Source organism: Triticum aestivum, chromosome 1B, assembly GCF_018294505.1.
Source record: "Triticum aestivum cultivar Chinese Spring chromosome 1B, IWGSC CS RefSeq v2.1, whole genome shotgun sequence".
In the NCBI taxonomy this organism is placed as follows: Eukaryota; Viridiplantae; Streptophyta; class Magnoliopsida; order Poales; family Poaceae; genus Triticum; species Triticum aestivum.
The window spans coordinates 607,317,185-607,331,202 of NC_057795.1; positions in this window are offsets into that span (position 1 = coordinate 607,317,185).

Here is a 14,018-nt window from a genome sequence, read left to right on the forward strand (position 1 = left end):
CTCCGGTAGGTTGGATGAGGGTGCGAGGAAGCGGATCTAAGGCCATGGACTTGTGAGTTGGCAAAGCGGCCCCGGTAGGGTTGAGAATAGTATAGGAGAAGCTACTCCGGTAGGGTTGACGATGGTGTCGGCGAAGCGGCTCCGGTAGGGTTGAGGAAGGTGTCGGCGAAGCGGCTCCAGTAGGGTTGAGGAAGGTGTCGGCAAAGAGGATCAGAGGCCGTCAGTGGGGCGGCTCCGGGGGGTGTTGACGAAGCATCTCTGGTGGGGAGTATGAATGAGCCGTTGCAGATGCACGGCGGTTGACGAGAGTACGGGCGAAGCAAATCCGGCGCCGTGGACAAGGTCCGCACTGAATGGGCTATGGTACAGTGCTAGATGAGCAGTCTACTTGTTTCTAGGGGAGGTGGGATGGGTAGATGCGGCCACAGACGCAGATCCGGTGAGGTGGACGCCGCTGGCAGTGAATGGGCTATGGTACGCCGATGGAGGAGCAGTCTAGGGTTTCGAGAGGGGAGGGGAGAAAGGGCGATGAAGTACGGATGGCATGATGTAAGATGCTCTGGTGATGTGGAGTTAGTCATTTTTACGGGAGGGGGAGAGGAAATGGGGGTTCCGTGTAGTGGGGGTGGACCAGAAGTTACCAAAGCAGCCCCGACCTATCATGTAGATGAGGGCGGTATTGTTACAGTTAGTCTCCATGCACCAAGGAAAAAAGGGGGATTTCACATGCTAAAGAATAAGGTGGCGGAAATTTTAGAAGGACGCGGGATATTTTGCCGCCCGCGGGCTCGTTCGTATCCGGTTTCAACTAATTTTGGACCGTGCTAGCGGGAAGGTCATGCTAGACTGTGTACACGGGGCACGCGTCAGCAGTTAATAACTGGTGTGAAGTCCACACCAGAAAAAAAGACAATAACTCGGGATGATGCACCGATAACTTGGACGTTCACACGGGTGCGGCCAATCGTACGAGTGTAGTGGCGCGTTCACAAAAAAAGGGATCAAACGCTCAGCCTATGTATTTCTCGTGTAAATAGATAATTTAGTGCCATTGGTTATTTACTTTAAACATAATGCATTGACATGTTAGTGTAGAGGCGCCCAAAAATAAATGGATCTTGTAGTCAGCTACTTAAAAATGTTACCTCATATTATTACATAGCCTCCATTTCATAAATTGTGTACCCATTGAATTCATATATGAATATTACATAAATTACTTCAAAATAGAAACTTAAGTCATCCAATACTAATGAATTTGAATGCAAGAGTAACAATGGTGCATGTACATGATAGCTACATTGGTTGTTTGAAGAAACATCACTGTAACTTTGGCATGCACAATAGAAAATGTTTATTTAAATAGAAAAAATGTGATATGTGAGTGTCCAATCATTATAGCGTTGAATCGATATTGTACCTTTGGCCGCGATACCAAGTAGATATTGACTTATGTTCAAGCGATGCATGTCCACGATCGCTAGATAGTGATACATGAATGAATTGTGCAATCTCTCTCACACGCATACATATCTCATTTCCCCATGGGCATCGGAATCACACACGCGCACTTCGTGTATTTCTCTCCATTCGTCAGGGTTAAATTCGTCTTTCTACCCCGTCCTACAAGTCTCTCACACAGAAACACACACGCTCTCTATGTCTAACATGCCCACCCTTTTAATTCCGACCACCCACAACCACTAATGTCTCAAAGTATAATAATGTCTCTCACACATATGCTATCTACCTATCCCTTAATATAGCTAGATATGTGTCACACAAACTCCTTCACCCTACTAGCAAGATGCCCATGCGTTGCACGGAACATCAATATGCATTTGTATGAGAAGTTTATCTTGTGGGACAAAAGGATGAACGATGGAATGCCTTATTTGCAAATGCGGAGAGGGGTGTGGGTATCTTTTTGCAAAATTTCCATAGTTTACTTCCTATCCGTCGGATATAAATCGGATGGCCTATATTGCAGGATGGCAGGAACACCATCATCACCAACTCTGTTTTTTATAAGAGTAGAGATATGTGAGTGTCACTGCCCCCCCCCCCACACACACCCCCACACACCCACACTTCCCAACACCGAAGGAGTAGGGTGACACCTCGATCTTGATACTAATCTATCGATGGCTTCTCTCTCAAACATACACACACACACACACACTACCCGGCACCGAAGGAGTAGGGTGGCACATCGATCTTGATAATAATCTATCTACTCCTCTTTCAAACACACACACACACACACACACACTCGCTAGTTGTGCCTCTGTGCCTACCGCGCACACTCTCGATACGTCTTTCTCTCCCCCCCCCCAACAATGACAGCAGAAGGGTGACAACTCGATCTGATCATAATATGTCAATTGGTTTCTCTCTCAAACATTGTGTCTCGATGCCTCGCTCGGTAGCCCCCTCGATATGTACACTTCTCGCGCACGCACAACTGTAGTGATGATGACGCTAAACCCAGTGTGCCTTGTTTTTACGGGCCTCATGTGATAGTTTTCACCCTATTTTCTGTTAATTAACAAGGCAACCTTTTCTTTGTTACTACTAGTGAATCTGAAATCATTCGGGGCAGACATAAAATATATCAGTTCAACCCAATTATGGCAGCAACTATGTTAAAAGAAATTAGCTAGCTGCCCGTGCGTTGCACGGAACATCACGATGCATTTGTATGAGTAGTTTATCTTGTGAGAGAAAAGGCTGAACAAGGGAAGGCCTTATTTGCGAACGTGGAGAGACGTGTGGGTATATTTTTGCAAAATTGCCATAGTTTCTTTCCTATCCGTTAGATATAAATTCGACGGCCTATATTGCAGGATGGCACGCACACCATCATCACCAACTCTGTTTTCTACTCCCTCCGTCCGGAAATACTTGTCATCAAAATGGATAAAAGGAAATGTATCTAAATACGTCTAGATACATTTCCTTTTATCCATTTTGATGACAAGTATTTATGGACGGAGGGAGTATTTTTCTTTTTTATAGATTTCAACAAGTGACTATGACCGGACCTTACCAACATACTCAAAAAAGTAGTCCAAAATTTTGATGTTACCCTCTTTTCTTGGCGGTGCAGTGCCATCTGGATACCTCATAAATAAATCAAGGACAAATCTGACCCCTTCCTGAAAAGACATACGGAGAAAAATGAGTGAATCTACACTCTAAAATATGTCTACATACACATCCGTATGTGGTAGTCCATTTGAAATCTGAAAAAGACAACTATTTAGGAACTAATGGAGTATATATAAGAGTAGACATGGAGATATATCTCCAACATGGTCTACAACAAATATGTGCTGGGCTGGTTAGCACCGGATGCTCGCAACAAGATGACATGAGTTCGAATTCTATCTTTTATCTTTAGATTTTTATATTATATATTACTCTACTTATTTAATATATACTTCTTTCGCTACTATACTGATAGTGGAACCCACATAGTACTTAGAATACAAGATTAAGGATGGACTTGTTTCTTTTTAACTTTCTGTACGAAGCTGTCGCCACCCTGCAAGTCACGTGTACACTGTACATGCAATTAACTTTTTATAGAGGGACAATCATACAGGCAATTAACTCAAATGGATTGGATGTCACTCTATTATTTCCAGCATAAAGAGCATCTCCAACGGAAAGCGGCAAATTTCCTCCCGCTTCCTTCCGCGGAGGATGACATCAAACGCTAGCAACATACATTTTTACAACTCTAACCAACTAGATGAAATTCGTGCAAACACGGACTGATTTCATATAAGCATGAAGGATTTCGTATAAAAAGCCGGATCTTCATATAAACATGATGGATTTCATTACATTTACATGAACTAAGAGGTGCCAATCCGGCTCTCTTGTATAATTAATACTCCCTCCGTCCGGAAATACTTGTCCTAGAAATGGATGTATCTAGACTTATTTTAGTTCTAAATGGCCGCATGTGGATCCTTTGTCTTCCTCATGTCCGTCAGACACTTGCGGGGTCGAGGAAGGTCCTCGAAAGAGACAAAGCAGCAAAGAAACCACCTGAAACCGCGGTCGTCGCCTCGGCGGTGGCCTTCATGGGTCCCAAGTGGCGGCGGCCTCCCGTGTTCTACTTCTCCTCGATGATGGCGGCGGACACGGAGAAGCTGGCCACCGACTCGTTGCTCTCCATGCACCCGGCTTCTATCTCTGCCTGCATGGCGCTGCCACAGGCATGGGAGGCACGCTCACAGACACGAGAGGCGCGGCCACCGCAGACACTGGTGGCGCGATATGACGCGGCAGCAACGGTGCCCGTACCGGCGTGCTAGCTGCCGTGCCGGCGTGGAGCAACTCGCAACTCCTCATCGAGCTGAACTGGAGCGGCGAGTTGTTGAACCACGTGCCTGCTTCGGGAGGCAACTGGCTCCGTCGGGCCAAGCGAGGTTGGTGAAGCACCGAGCGGCCTCGCTCGTATTCGGAGGGCTCGGCGGGCCACCCAGCCGGGTAATATGCCGGAGAACGGCTCATCAGAAGCCATCAGAAGAGTGGAGAAAATGGTGAAGGAGGAGATGGGGGAGCCGCGGAGGGGTGCGATTCTTGCCCGCTATCTATCTGGCCTCGTGTAAATAGAGGGCGGACGGTATGAGCTTGGCCGGCGTCTGGCCTCGTTTAAACTGAGGGCGGACAGGAGGAGCTTGGCCGGTGTTTCGTTTAATTTCGGCCCGCTCATGAACGGATGTGTGGCCGGAGTAGGATTCTCGGTTTGCATGCGGGTTTAACGGAGGGGTTTAATGGAGGCATCGGGCTTGCAGCGGGCGGTGCAGTACTATTCGATTTGACAGCATTAATGAGCCGTCAAATCACAAAGTCCCTCGCCTCTAGTGAAACCGACCAAGATAGACTGCCCCGCCCTCTAGCCTTTTAAAAATGTATACTTTTGTACAGCAGTAATATCGATGGATTGCGCCATGGAGCAAAACTTGAAATTGAAAAAAAAGGTGGTACATATAGAGAGCGCTCGTCGCCAAATTATGCATATAGTACTATTAAAAAGGCTAGTCACAATAATGGTGTCCAGCACAACCCACCCCTCAAATAAAACTAAGCATCCTGGAATTCTTTGACAAAACTAAGCACCCTGAAATTCTTTGACAACTAAACTGCTAGCTATATGATGTTGGTCATATATATTGTACGTATATAATGTGAAGAAACGAGTGGTAGTACTATACCAACTAAAAGATGAAATGTAAGAAATACTAGTATGTACGTACTGAAGAGTTAAAGTAACGAGAAGAAACATAACATAGTTCTGCTAGGGGCTCAGCACAACACACCCCTCAAATTAAATTAAGCACACCTGAAATTAAACTTTGCAACTATTCCGGAGACACTGCATTAGGCTGGCCATAGTGTGGGTAACATAAGTAGTATCATGCACTTGGGACTCGCAAACATGCTTATGTGGCAGGCAATTAAAGAAGAGAGATATGGTTATAGTAACATAAGTAGATACTGTAACATAATAAATGTGATGCTACCATGTGTCATGCATGGCAATAAATGAGACCACCTATGATACTAATATATGATACTATGCACTATAGAGGTAGTAATATAGACTAGTAACATATGCATGTTACTAGTCTAAGTTACTCCCCACTATGACCAGCCTTAGAACCACCATGAGCAACAACACTGCCACCTTACTCGGAGTCCTCGTCCACGTCCTCGACTTCGTCCTTGTCCCTCTTCCTCTTGGCCGATACTTCTTTGCTTGAACCGCACACTTGGCTCTTGCTCTTCATCCAACCCTTGTAGATATTGAAACAAAGGTAGCCATCCATTGCAACGTAGTGGATGTGGTCTATATCTAGTACATTCTTCTGCCATGCATAATGATGAAACGTGTATGGAGGTTTCTCTAGTTTACCGTACGAAGGATGAACCATGGCTCCTGCCAGGGTCAGCATTGAAGGCTGACGAGAGGACACCAGCCGATTCTTCTGGAGGTCGAAGCTGTTGCCTACAACGAGGCCTATCCGACCCACGACTTCTTTGTCGTTACCAAAGTCTACAGTAATGAAGTTTACTAGGTTGCTCTCGAGGAAGTACTTAAAATCCAGGCATTCAACGTCGGCATGGCATATGTGGTAGACCAAGCATAAGTCATGCACGTAAACCTAGATCACGACGGGCTTCTTCCTCTCTTCGTCCTTTAGATCCTTCTCTCGTCCCAGGACTGTGGTGTACTCAACATCTAGCTTAGCGACCCGCTCATCATCTGAGTCTTCGAACATGCGTCTGAAGCGAGAAAGGCATCCTTTCACCGTCGCAGAATAATGGGTGTAGATGATGTCGAACTCATCGCCGGTGATGGTTCTAACCTTGTACTCACCGCTGATCATGGAGATTTGGGACGCCATGGATTTGGGAGGAGGGTTAGGATTAGTGGAACTGCCGTAATGTGAATGGACGAGACGACTAGGAGCGAACCACCGTAGAATTAAAGGACGTGCGGGGACGAGTAGGAGCGAACTGCCAGCATGCGAACGGCAGGGTAGTGGCTTTCCATTCTCCCATGATATAGGCTTCCGAGAGTGCTTGGATCTGAGATCGAACGGTTCCATGGTGTGATTCTAGACCTATGGGTGAATATCCAATCCTGGAGGGTTATTCTGCAAATTTTCAGGAACTTAGCATGCGACCGTTTGATCTCATATCCAAGGGCTGCCAGCAGCCCGTATCATGGTTGCGCCTACCATGACCGTCGCGTCGCTCGCGCGGTCGCACCCTTGGAGATTTAACACGGTGCGTTAGGCTATCTGATGTTGGCATGTCATACATAGTCATCACTTAGTCACTCATACTACAACAAGGTTAGCTATAAGGTTGGCTATAAGTGTATTTTTTACTCCTCTCTATCTCTTTCTTCGTACTCCCTCCGTCCCATAATATAAGAACATTTTTGACACTAGGACACAGGGAGTACTAGTATTTATTGCATTTGCCAAGGAGTGACCTCTTCCAATGAAATGGTGTTGCTAAGTTTGCTTCATTTAATTAGCTATAGAATCAACATTGTCTTTGTTGGAAATATGCCCTAGAGGCAATAATAAAAGTGTTATTATTATATTTCTTTGTTCATGATAATAGTCTTTTATTCATGCTATAACTGTATTATCCGGAAATCGTAATACACGTGTGAATACATAGACCACAATATGTCCCTGGTGAGCCTCTAGTTGACTAGCTCGTTGTGATCAACAGATAGTCATGGTTTCCTGGCTATGGACATTGGATGTCGTTGATAACGGGATCACATCATTAGGAGAATGATGTGATGGACAAGACCCAATCCTAAGCCTAGCACAGATCGTGTAGTTCGTATGCTAAAGCTTTTCTAATGTCAAGTATCTTTTCCTTAGACCATGAGATTGTGCAACTCCCGGATACCGTAGGAATGCTTTGGGTGTACCAAACGTCACAACGTAACTGGGTGGCTATAAAGGTGCATTACAGGTATCTCCGAAAGTGTCTGTTGGGTTGGCACGAATCGAGACTGGGATTTGTCACTCCGTGTAAACGGAGAGGTATCTCTGGGCCCACTCGGTAGGACATCATCATAATGTGCACAATGTGACCAAGGGGTTGATCACGGGATGATGTGTTACGGAACGAGTAAAGAGACTTGCCGGTAACGAGATTGAACAAGGTATCGGTATCCGACGATCGAATCTCGGGCAAGTACAATACCGCTAGACAAAGGGAATTGTATACGGGATTCATTGAGTCCATGACATCGTGGTTCATCCGGTGAGATCATCAGGGAACATGTGGGAGCCAACATGGGTATCCAGATCCCGCTGTTGGTTATTGACCGGAGAACGTCTCGGTCATGTCTACATGTCTCCCGAACCCGTAGGGTCTACACACTTAAGGTTCGATGACGCTAGGGTTATAAAGGAAGTTTGTATGTGGTTACCGAATGTTGTTCGGAGTCCCGGATGAGATCTCGGACGTCACGAGGACTTTCGGAATGGTCCGGAGGTAAAGATTTATATATGGGAAGTCCTGTTTTGGTCACCGGAAAAGTTTCGGGCGATATCGGTAATGTACCGGGACCACCGGGAGGGTCCCGGGGGTCCACCAAGTGGGGCCACCGGCCCCGGAGGCTTGCATGGGCCTAGAGTGGAAAGGGACCAGCCCCAGAGTGGGCTGGTGTGCCTCCCACCCTTGCCCAAGGCGCAGCTAGGAGGCGAGAGGGGAAACCCTAGGCGCAGATGGGCCTATAGGCCCACCCTAGGGCGCGCCCCCTCTCTCCCCCTCTTGGCCCCCCCCCCCCATGTCCCATCTAGGGCTGGCCGCACCCCTTGGGGTGGGAAACCCTAAAGGGGGCGCAGCCCCCCCTTTCCCCTATAAATAGTTGAGGTTTGGGGCTGCTAAACACACGAGAACCTCTCCCTCTTGGTGCAGCCCTACCTCTCTCCCTACTCCTCCTCTCCCGCGGTGCTTGGCGAAGCCCTGCAGGATTGCCACGCTCCTCCATCACCACCACACCGTTGTGCTGCTGCTGGATGGAGTCTTCCTCAACCTCTCCCTCTCTCCTTGCTGGATCAAGGCGTGGGAGACGTCACCGGGCTGTACGTGTGTTGAACGCGGAGGTGCCGTCCGTTCGGCACTAGGATCTCCGGTGATTTGGATCACGACCAGTACGACTCCTTCAACCCCGTTCACTTGAACGCTTCCGCTTAGAGATCTACAAGGGTATGTAGATGCACTCTTTTCCCCTCGTTGCTAGTTTCTCCATAGATAGATCTTGGTGACACGTAGGAAAATTTTGAATTTCTGCTACGTTCCCCAACAGTGGCATCATGAGCTAGGTCTATTGCGTAGATTCTTTGCACGAGTAGAACACAAAGTAGTTGTGGGCGTTGATTTTGTTCAATATTCTTACCATTACTAGTCCAATCTTGTTTCGACGGTATTGTGGGATGAAGCGGCCCGGACCGACCTTACACGTACTCTTACGTGAGACAGGTTCCACCGACTGACATGCACTTGGTGCATAAGGTGGCTAGCGGGTGCCAGTCTCTCCCACTTTAGTCGGAACGGATTCGATGAAAAGGGTCCTTATGAAGGGTAAATAGCAATTGGCATATCACGTTGTGGTCTTGCGTAGGTAAGAAACGTTCTTGCTAGAAACCCATAGCAGCCACGTAAAACATGCAAACAACAATTAGAGGACGTCTAGCTTGTTTTTGCAGGGTATGCTTTGTGATGTGATATGGCCAAGAAGAATGTGATGAATGATATGTGATGTATGAGATTGATCATGTTCTTGTAATAGGATTCACGACTTGCATGTCGATGAGTATGACAACCGGCAGGAGCCATAGGAGTTGTCTTAAATTTATTGTATGACCTGCGTGTCATTGAACAACGCCATGTAATTACTTTACTTTATTGCTAACCGGTAGCCATAGTAGTAGAAGTAATAGTTGGCGAGACAACTTCATGAAGACATGATGATGGAGATCATGGTGTCATGCCGGTGACAATGATGATCATGGAGCCCCGAAGATGGAGATCAAAAGGAGCAAAAAAATGATATTGGCCATATCATGTCACAATTTGATTGCATCTGATGTTTATCATGTTTATGCATCTTGTTTACTTCGAACAACGGTAGTAAATAAGATGATCCCTTACAACAATTTCAAGAAGTGTTCTCCCCTAACTGTGCACCGTTGCTACAGTTCGTCGTTTCGAAGCACCACGTGATGATCGGGTGTGATAGATCCTTACGTTCACATACAACGGGTGTAAGACAGATTTACACATGCAATACACTTAGGGTTAACTTGATGAGGCTAGCATGTACAGACATGGCCTCGGAACACGAAGACCGAAAGGTTGAGCATGAGTCATATAGTAGATACGATCAACATGAAGATGTTCACCGATGATGACTAGTCCGTCTCACGTGATGATCGGACACGGCATAGTTGACTCGGATCATGTAATCACTTAGATGACTAGAGGGATGTCTATCTGAGTGGGAGTTCATAAGATGAACTTAATTATCCTGAACATAGTCAAAAGACCTTTTGCAAATTATGTCGTAAGCTCGCGCTTTAGTTCCACTGTTTAGATATGTTCCTAGAGAAAATATAGTTGAAAGTTGAAAGTAGCGATTATGCGGACAGTAGAAAGCTTATGTCCTTAATGCACCGCTCAGTGTGCTGAACCCCAAACGTCGTTTGTGGATGTTGCGAACATCGGACATACATGTCTTGATAACTACGTGATAGTTCAGTTAAACGGTTTAGAGTTGAGGCACGAAAGACGTTTTCGAAATGTCGCGGAACATATGAGATGTTCCGAGGGCTGAAATTAGGATTTCAGGCTCGTGCCCACGTCAAGAGGTATGAGACCTCCGACGATTTTTCTTAGCCTACAAACTAAGGGAGAAAAGCTCAATCGTTGAGCTTGTGCTCAGATTGTCTGAGTGCAACAATCACTTGAATCGAGTGGGAGTTGATCTTCCAGATAAGATAGTGATGTTTCTCCAAAAGTCATTGCCACCAAGCTGCTAGAGCTTTGTGATGAACTATAACATATCAGGGATAGATATGATGATCCTTGAGGTATTCGTGATGTTTGACACCGCAAAAGTAGAAATCAAGAAGGAGCATCAATTGTTGATGGTTGGTGAAACCACTAGTTTCAAGAAGGGCAAGGGAACAAAGGGATACTTCATGAAACGGCAATTCAGCTGCTGCTCTAGTGAAGAAACCCAAGGTTGAACCCGAACCCAAGACTAAGTGCTTCTGTAATAAGGGGAACAGCCACTGGAGCAGGATTACCCTAGATACTTGGTAGATGAGAAGGCTGGCAAGGTCGATAGAAGTATATTGGATATACATTATGTTAATGTGTACTTTACTAGTACTTCTAGTAGCACCAGGGTATTAGATACCGGTTCGGTTGCTAAGTGTTAGTAACTCGAAATAAAAGGCTACGGAATAAACGGAGACTAGCTAAAGGAGAGCTGACGATATGTGTTGGAAGTGTTTCCAATTTTGATGTGATCAAACATCGCACGCTCCCTCTACCATCAAGATTAGTATTAAACCAGAATAATTATCATTTGGTGTTTGCGTTGAGCATAGACATGATTGGATTATGTCTATCGCAATACGGTTATTCATTTAAAGAGAATAATGGTTACTCTATTTATTTGAATAATACCTTCAATGGTCTTGCACCTAAAGGAATGGTTTATTGAATCTCGATCGTAGCGATACACATTTTCATGCCAAAAGATATAAGATAGTAATGATAGTACCACTTACTTGTGGCACCACCATGTAAGTCATAATGGTATAAAACGCATGAAGAAGCTCCATGTTGATGGATCTTTGGACTCACTCGTTTTTGAAAAGTTTGAGGCATGCGAACCATGTCTATTGGTGTATACGCATGAAGAAACTCCATACAAATGGATCATTTGGACTCACTTGATTTTGAATCACTTGAGATATGCAAATCATACCACATGGGCAAGATGACTGAAAAGCCTCGTTTTCAGTAAGATGGAACAAGATTGCAACTTGTTGGAAGTAACACATTTTGATGTGTGCAGTCCAATGAGTGCTGAGGCATGCAGTGAATATCGTTATGTTCTTACTTCACAGATGATTCGAGTAGATGTTGAGAATATTTACTTGATGAAACACAAGTCTGAATTATTGAATGGTTCAAGTAATTTCAGAGTGAAGTTTAAGATCTTCATGACAAGATGATAGAATGTCTATGATATGATCACAGAGATGAATATCTGAGTTACGAGTTTTGGCACACAATTAAGACATTGTGGAAATTGTTTCACAATTAATACCGCCTGGAACACCATAGCGTGATGGTGTGTCCGAACATCATAGTTGCACCCTATTGGATATGGAGCGTACCATGATGTCTCTTATCGAATTACCACTATCGTTCATGGGTTAGGCATTAGAGACAACCGCACTCACTTTAATAGGGCATCACGTTACTCCGTTGAGACGACACCGTATGAATTATGGTTTAGAGAAACCTAAGTTGTTGTTTCTTAAAGGTTTGGGGCTGCGACGCTTATGTGAAAAAGTTTCAGGTTGATAAGCTCGAACCCAAAGCGGATAAAATGCATCTTCATAGGAAACCCAAAACAGTTGGGTATACCTCCTAATTCAGATCCGAAAGCAATATGGATTGTTTCTTGAATCGGGTCCTTTCTCGAGGAAAGGTTTCTCTTGAAAGAGTTGAGTGGGAGGATGGTGGAGACTTGATATGGTTATTGAACCATCACTTCAACCAGTGTGTATCAGGGCACAGGAAGTTGTTCATGTGGCACCTACACCAATTGAAGTAGAAGCTTATGATAGTGATCATGAAGTTTCGGATCAAATCACTACCGAACCTCGTAGGACGACAAGGACGCGTACTGCTTCAGAGTGGTACAATAATCCTATCTTGAAGGTCATGTTGTTAGACAACAATGAACCTACGAGCTATGGAGAAGCGATGATGGGCCCAAATTCCGACAAATGGTTAGAAGCCATGAAATCCGAGATAGGATCCATGTATCAGAACAAAGCATGGACTTTGGTGGACTTGCCTGGTAATCGGCAAGCCATTGAGATAAATGGATCTTTAAGAAGAAGACGGACTTGGATGGTAATGTCACCGTCTATGAAGCTCGACTTGTGGCAAAGAGTTTTTCACAAGTTCAAGGAGTTGACTACGATGAGATTTTCTCATCCGTAGCGATGCTTATGTCCGTTAGAATCATGTTAGCATTAGCTGCATTTATGAAATCTAGCAGGTGGATGACAAAACGAGTTTCCTTACCAGTTTTCGTAAGGAAAGGTTGTATGTAATACAATCAGAAAGGTTTTGTCGATCCTAAGGATGCTAAAAGGTATGCTAGCTCTAGCGATCCTTCCATGGACTGGAGTAAGCATCTCGGAGTTGGAATGTGCACTTTGATAAGATGATCAAAGATTTTGGGTTTATACAAAGTTTATGAGAAACTTGTATTTCCAAAGAAGTGAGTGGGAGCACTATAGAATTTCTGATGAGTATATGTTGTTGACATGTTGATGATCAGAAATGATTTTCTAGAAAGCATATAGGGTTATTTGAAAGGTGTTTTTCAATATAAAACCTGGATTAAGCTACTTGAACATTGAGCATCAAGATCTATAAGGATAGATCAAAATGCTTAAATAATACTTTCAAATGAGCACATACCTTGACATGATCTTGAAGGTGTTCAAGATGGATCAGTCAAAGAAGAAGTTCTTGCCTAAGTTGTAAGGTATGAAGTTAAGACTTAAAGCTCGACCACGGCAGAATAGAGAGAAAGGACGAAGGTCATCCCCTATGCTTAAGACATAGGCTCTACAGTATGCCATGCTGAGTACCGCACCTAAAGTGTGCCTTGCCATGAGTCAGTCAAGGGGTACAAGAGTGATCCAAGAATTGATCACAGGACAGCGGTCAAAGTTATCCTTAGTAACTAGTGGACTAAGGAATTTTCTCGATTATGGAGGTGGTAAAAGAGTTCGTCGTAAAGGGTTACGTCGATGCAAGCTTGACACCTATCCGGATAGCTCTGAGTAGAGATACCGGATACGTATAATGGAGCAACAATTTAGAATAGCTCCAAGTAGAACAGTTATTTGGAATAGCTCCAAATAGAGCGTGGTAGCTGCATCTAGGAGATGACATAGAGATTTGTAAAGCACACACGGATCTGAAAGGTTCAGACCCATTGACTATAACCTCTCTCACAAGCATAACATGATCAAACCCAGAACTCTTGGGTGTTAGTCACACGGGGATGTGACCTTGAGTGTTAATCACATATCGATGTGAACTAGATTATTGACTCTAGTGCAAGTGGGAGACTGTTGGAAATATGCCCTAGAGGCAATAATAAAAGTGTTATTATTATATTTCTTTGTTCATGA